Below are 7,500 nucleotides of genomic sequence, written 5' to 3' on the forward strand. Positions count from 1 at the left end.
TATATATGTCTATATATATATATATATATATATATATATATATATATATGTATGTGTGTTTGTGTTTGTCCCCCCGCCTCCCACCATCGCTTGACAACCGATGCTGGTGTGTTTACGTCCCCGTAACTTAGCGGTTCGGCAAAAAGAGACCGATAGAATAAGTACTAGGCTTACAAAGAATAAATCCCGGGGTCGATTTGCTCGACTAAAGGCGGTGCTCCAGCATGCCCGCAGTCAAATGACTGAAACAAGTAAAAGAGTAAAAGAGAATGAATATATATATATATATATATTTATATATATTCGAAAAAGGAGCGCACTCTAAGTTATAGAGCAGCAGACCATGTAAAGATAGATGTGGCAGGTCTCTTGAGTCACCCCGGGTTTCATGTCTATAAAGTGCTTAGCTTTACACCATTTATATATGTGTGTGTGTGTGTGTGTGTGTGTGTGTGTGTGTGTGTGTGTGTGTGTGTGTGTGTGTGTGTGTGTGTGTGTGTGTGCATATATTATAAATGTAGCTGATACACGCAAACACATACTCACTCACACACACACACATGCATGCATGCATGCATTTATGCTCAGTACCTGAGCACTTAGATGTATGTAAACACGCGTACACGTTTCGTACTTATGCATACACATAAAATCAGAGATGCGCATACATATATACACGGTATAAAATAGAAATGCATACATACACACATACGAACATACATAAATATATACATACTCAGGCATACATTTGTGTGTGTATATATATATATATATATATATATATATATATATATATACATTGATACATGTATGTACATATATATGCAACAAATGTAAATACATACACATATACACCGGCTTACGTCCGTATATATACACGCATTCGTATATATATACGTGTGTATGTGCATATAAATGTAAATACATACATACACATATAAGTACATATGTAAGTCATATATACATATTAATAAAAACATACATTCACATACGAACGTGTATACAACTGCAAATAATACACACATACGCACACATACACACACTAATACTAATTTACACAGTACTATATTTAGCATACGATACACTTAGTTTCTGTCTCTCACACAAACATACACACTCATACATACATACATACATACGTACCTACGTACGTACTTGTTTCAGTCATTAGACTGTGGCCATGCTGGGGCATCGCTTTCAAGCATTTTAGTCGAACGAATCGACCCCAGTATTTATTCCTTTTAAGCCTGGTATTTATTTTATCGTTCTCTTCAGCCGAAACGCTGATGTCAGGCGGGGTACACACACACACACACACACACACACACACACACACACACACACACACACACACACACACACACACACACACAGACATGACGGGGTTTCTTTCAGTTTCCGTCTACCAGATCCACTCACAAGGCTTTGGTCGGCCCGAGGCTATAGTAGAAGACACTTGCCCAAGGTGCCACGCAGTGGGACTGAACTGGGAACCTTGTGGTTGGTAAGCAAGATTCTTACCACACAACCACGCTTTCGCCTGTGCTTCTACATACCTACCTACATACATACATACAGACACATACATACATACACACACACATTCATACATAATACATACATAAAACATACATACATACATACATAATACATATATACATACATAATACATACATACATACATACACACTCTCACATAAAAAGTAGAGTGATACAAACACACGTATGTGTGCAAAACAGGTAAACACACCCACACACACACGCACAAACACACCACACATCATATATATATATATATATATATATATATATATATATATATATATATATATACATACACTCACACACATATACATACATTGATCTGAACCAGTTCCCTCGAATCACAACGTACCTTCGTTGAAAAGAAAAGAAAAAAAAGAAAGAAAGAAAGAAGAAAAGAAGCATAGAAAATGGAGCGACACATTAAATAATGTTCGTCCAGGTAGACAGACACACCTGATGGCGACGGCTCGAACCGTTTCGATCATAAAGCCTGCTTAATCATGGCTGGACCTTGGCTTGGGGGCTAAACACCATCGTATAAACATATATAGCCACATAAACATACATAGATGCGTATATAATCATAATACGTACATCGATACATTAAGGCGTATACATACATAACTACATACACACGTACATATATATATATATATATATATATATATATATATATATATATACACACTGTACTCTGTTTATCATTTTGTCCACGTTTTTTTTGCAACGTCCTGTACCCAGATATGCATCTATATATACATGTAGATGTAGGTATGTACATACATGTACGTATATATGTATACACTCATTTATTATTTGTATTATATATATATATATATATATATATATATATATATATATATATATATATATACGTGAAGAAAACAACTTCATGCATACATTTGCACACAGACACATACACACATATATACACATTAAAACATATATACATAGACATACAGGTACGTAATCGTATTCATAGATATATATATATATATACATTTATACATACTAACACATATATATATATATTGGTACATATATGTTAATATATTAAGACATTAGGGGGTTTTTTTAGGCGTCTAATGATGCCCGCATTTTACAACACATACACAGAAATATACACACATACATTAATGTATGGCATTGTCCAACATATATATATATATATATATATATATATATATATATATATATATACATGTACAGGGTGGGCCACAAATTACGCACCGTGTTAAATTCAAAATGGTCCGTTAAATTGTCAAAGATATGTCCCGATTTTTTTTCTGAAATTGAGTAAAATTAACTGGCATAACGATGCATGCGCAGGTACTTGTACACGATGAACAACAAAATGATTAATTATTATAATGATGATAACGACGTATAACATAAATAAAATGTCAACTGTTTTGGTGCGTGAATTTTCGCCCACCCTGCTTCTCTCTGTCTATATATATATATATGTATGTATGTATGTATGTATGTATGAATATAGACATATGCGTATACAGACACGTTAATTCAGAAACATACAATTAGTAAGTAGTATCCCGACAAATACAGAGGCAGATACAAGCATTCCACACACACACACACACACACTATTGTGTGTGTGTGTGTGTGTGCGTGTGTGTATATAATTATATACATTAAGAGAGATAAAGCGAAAGAAATAAAGAAATATATACTCCTACACAGAGAGACAGACAGCACGAACATATATATATATATATATATATATATATATATATATATGTGTATGTATGTATGTATGTATGTATGTATGTATGTATATGTGTGTGTGTGTGTGCATTAGAGTGTGTTAAGTTTACGTACTGCGTGTATAACAATAAGTACACACACACACACACACACACATTTATATATATATATATATATATATATATATATATATATATATGCATTAAATAGAGATACATCTACAGAGTGTGTGTACATATGTATTGTATGTGTGTGCATTAGAAATAGGTATGTCTACACACGGCGTGTATAATACGTACATATATATATATATATTTACATTAAAGAGATACATCTACGCGCTGTGTGTGTGTATACACCCGTTGAGATGGTGAGCGAGAGAGGAGAGATATTAAACTTATGTTATAATATGTGTGTGTGTATCCACGTATGTATATGTATTCCATTGAAATATATATACACACACACACATATGTATATATACACATACACCAACATGCTGTGTATGTATATATGTGTGTGTGTGTGTGTGTGTGCATATATATATATATATATATATATATATATCTTGAGAGAAAAAAGAGCGATGTTGACAAACAAATAATAGGTATGTGTAGTACATATACATTCGTCTACACATTACTGTGTTTAAGAACAGAGAAAGAAAGAAAGAAAGAAAGAAAGAAAGAGGTATGATAGACACACACGCACTGACAAAAAGCGCGCGCACATACAGATAGAGCGAAACATATATATAAATACAAATGTACAGTGATAAGTAGGCATATACACACATTCACACTAATAAACAAGCATCATACACACACATATATATATATATATACATATTCACAGAAACACATATAATCAAATACACATGCAAACGCGATAAACAGATACACGTACACAGTTATAGACACACATACAAATACGTACACATATAGTAAGAGATAAACACACACACACACATTACATGAAGTGAGCGATACATTACAGACAGCGATAGACACACAGATACACGATCAGACATACGCATACACATATACAATAATAGATACACGAACACACATACAATGAGAGACACATACATCTCCATTCACACACACAGAGACATACATACAGTGATAGCTAAACACGCTGACACACAGGCGCACACTCACACACACACAATCAATGATAGACACGATCAAACACACACACACAGGCATACACATACAGCAAAGAATAGACAGATACACATGCTTTCTCACATACACACACACATACAGGGTAGCAGACACCGACACACCTACACCCACACACTATATATATAAAGCCAGTGACCCAGTCCGTAACAACCAGTTCGTTGAACGACGCCGAGGTATTAAGGTAAGTCTTAGCAGCTTCTCTTGAATACACACACACACACACACACACACACACACGTATGTATATGCCCCACCAGACACAGACAGACGTTTTCTCTCGCTCGCTCTCTCTTTCTCCCATGAAAACCCCTAATTTAAGGGCGTAATCTGCTTGTTGGTTAATTGTCCTCTGATAAGGGGAGCCTTAAAACTATTAAGAAAGGACTTGTTGATTAATAAGAGAGACAAGGGGCTCGGACCTTAATTTAAGGGCATATGTGCTTGATTATCTTGTGACAGGGGCTTGCATTTGCCCTTTAAGTGAATTTTCGTAGCCTTCAAAAAAAAAAGAAAACACATATACTTGTTGATTAATTACAAGAGAGACAAAAGGTCCGATCCTTAATTTAAGGGCGTGTGGGGGTTGCATTGTGGCTTTTTTAGGTATGGTTTTTGTAGCCTTAAAAGAATAATAAAAAGAAAACTTAAGTCGATCCTTAAATATTAGAACATATGTACTTCATTAATTTTCGAGAGACAGGGCTCAGCCCTTAATTTAAGGGGTGTGTGTACTCATTGTTTAGTTATCAAATGAGAAGGGGTTGCATGCGCCCTTTTTTCTTCTTTTTTTGCAGAATCTTAACACAGTACTGCTCCTAATTTAAGGACATGTACCTAAATGTCCTGAATATAAAAAAAAAAGAGATTGCAAATGCCCCTATTTTATATTGTTTTCATAGCCTTAAAGAAAACTCAACTCAGCCCCTAATTTAAGGTCATGCATTTGTTGATTAACTAATGAAAAGAGAAGGGGATTGCGCTTACTCTTGTGTTTTTTTATAGCATTGACAAAAAAAAACTAAAATAAAAAGGGGATAAAACTTTTTTTTTTTTTTTAGATGTTCACCTGTTGACTTTATTAAGGGACCAGGGAACGCACGTACCATTGTTTTGGCTCCTTTTTTTTTTTGTTTATGTTTTCTAGTCTTAAATTGAAAGTGGGGAAAATGTAACCCCTATTTTTTTGTCTGCGATATTTATGTGTTGAATAAATATTTAGAACGGAGGGGTCGCATTTGTTCTTCGTTTTTTTCTTGCTTGTTTTTCTAAACTTACAAATAAAGTGTTTCGCCTTCACATTTTTAGTACGTTTAACCGTTTACGCACTGGATTGGTAGAATTATTACATGTCAGATAAACTACCTTTGTGTTATCTAATTTTAAAAAAAAAACAAGTTAATCCTTATTTTTAAGAAATATCTGCATATTGAATAATTTAAAGAGAAAGTGGGTCGTATATGCCCATCATTCTACCCTTACTTCAAAGTGATGTTTGGCAAAGCTGTTAGAATGTCGGACAAAATGCCCTGCAACCATTTATGTTCGGAGTTTAAATCCTGATAAATTTGGGCTCTGCATTTCACTCCCCACCATTCTGCGATGTATAAAATAAAGTACCAGTAAAACCCTAGGGGTAGATTTAATCATACTACTAAAATATCCTGTATGTGAATTGAATTAAAACAAATCTAAAACTAGATTCACCCCTCATTGTTCAGGGGTTGGTAAAGTAGTGAAATTCTGGGAGATTTAATCTTCCTATAAAACATCCTAGATGTGAATGGAATTATAAAAGACTAACACTAACTTTACCTCTTGCCCTCCAAGGGGTTGATCAAATAAAGTAGCAGTGATATACTGGGGTAGATTTAATATTCCTATAAAAAATTCTGGGTGTGAATGGAATTATAAGAGAAGACTAAAATAAACTACGAAGGTGTGTGTATATATGTATATATATTATAATGGGGGAGGTCGGTTTATGGGGTTAACCTGGGTTTCTCGTTCATAAGGGGTTTGGCCTTACAGCGTATCTTCAGACCCCAAATATTGCTGGCCTAAGACCTCTTCAAAATAAGGAGGGGGAAATGCCTAGTGTTTACCTTTATAGCGAGGCATTTCCCCTCCATATTTTGAAGGGGTCTTAGGCCAGCAGCATTTGGTGTCTGTAGCTACGCCGTAAGGCCAAACCCCTTTATGAGCGAGAAACAGGGTAACCCAATAAACTGGTGTCCCTATTTCTATGAAATGCACTCATTGCTTATCTTTAAATAGAAGAGATAAAACCCCTACATTTTAGGTGAATGACACTTGTTGCTAAATATTTTGGGAAGGAGGGGGGTCGTACTTCGCTTCTTTCTTCCTTTGGTTTTCGTTACCTAAAGTTGTATCGATTTGACCCCTAACTTCTAGAGAATGTGTACCAGGCGATTCGTCAGAAAAGGGCAAAATATTTAACCCTTGAGTTTTTTCTGCAAACCCTTTTTTCTTCTCGTAGCCTTTAAACGATGGATTTTAATGTCATTAAAATCCGTCTGTCTGTCTGGCCCCTACTAAAAAATTTTTTGTAAATTAAGTCACGGTTCAAAGGTTGTCTGTTACCTGACGCATTCTGCGGGACGAACGACGGGTAACATATCTTGTGAGTGTTTTTGTATTTACTCGTGTATAAATCCATGCACTCTTTTTCTGTGATTTTTAACTCAACACAAAAGCAAAAAGAAAAACGATGTACAAATTATTATACACGGGACACAGCTAAAACTATGAAAGGGAACAAAAAAATTGTACCAAGGTTTAGCATTAAATTTGGGGTGCACCTTGTACGCGAGTGCAGCTTATAACACGAGCAAATATGCGTTATATGATAAATAACGAGATAAAAATATTTTAATAAATATAATAAATACTAATTCATTATGTATTGAGTTTCTTATTCAGGTAATTTTGCTTTTATTCCATTGTATTAATTAAATATATGTGTGTTTATAAATCTATAAATATATATGCATTTCTCTCTCTCCTCCCTTTAATTTTTCACTCT

At 34.5% G+C, this 7,500-nt stretch overlaps 1 protein-coding gene across 1 annotated transcript in view; it reads left to right on the forward strand.

Moving 5' to 3' along the window:
* The first annotated feature begins 4,602 nt into the window (after positions 1-4,602).
* LOC106880511 (uncharacterized) overlaps positions 4,603-7,500 on the forward strand; it is a 78,458-nt gene continuing 75,560 nt past the window's right edge. Inside the window, exon 1 of the mRNA XM_089344907.1 lies at positions 4,603-4,638. The gene's annotated coding sequence lies outside the window, so the exon portion shown is untranslated. The remainder of the gene's footprint in view (positions 4,639-7,500) is intronic.

This window comes from Octopus bimaculoides, chromosome 29 (genome assembly GCF_046866305.1).
Source record: "Octopus bimaculoides isolate indiv1 chromosome 29, ASM4686630v1, whole genome shotgun sequence".
Taxonomy (NCBI): domain Eukaryota; kingdom Metazoa; phylum Mollusca; class Cephalopoda; order Octopoda; family Octopodidae; genus Octopus; species Octopus bimaculoides.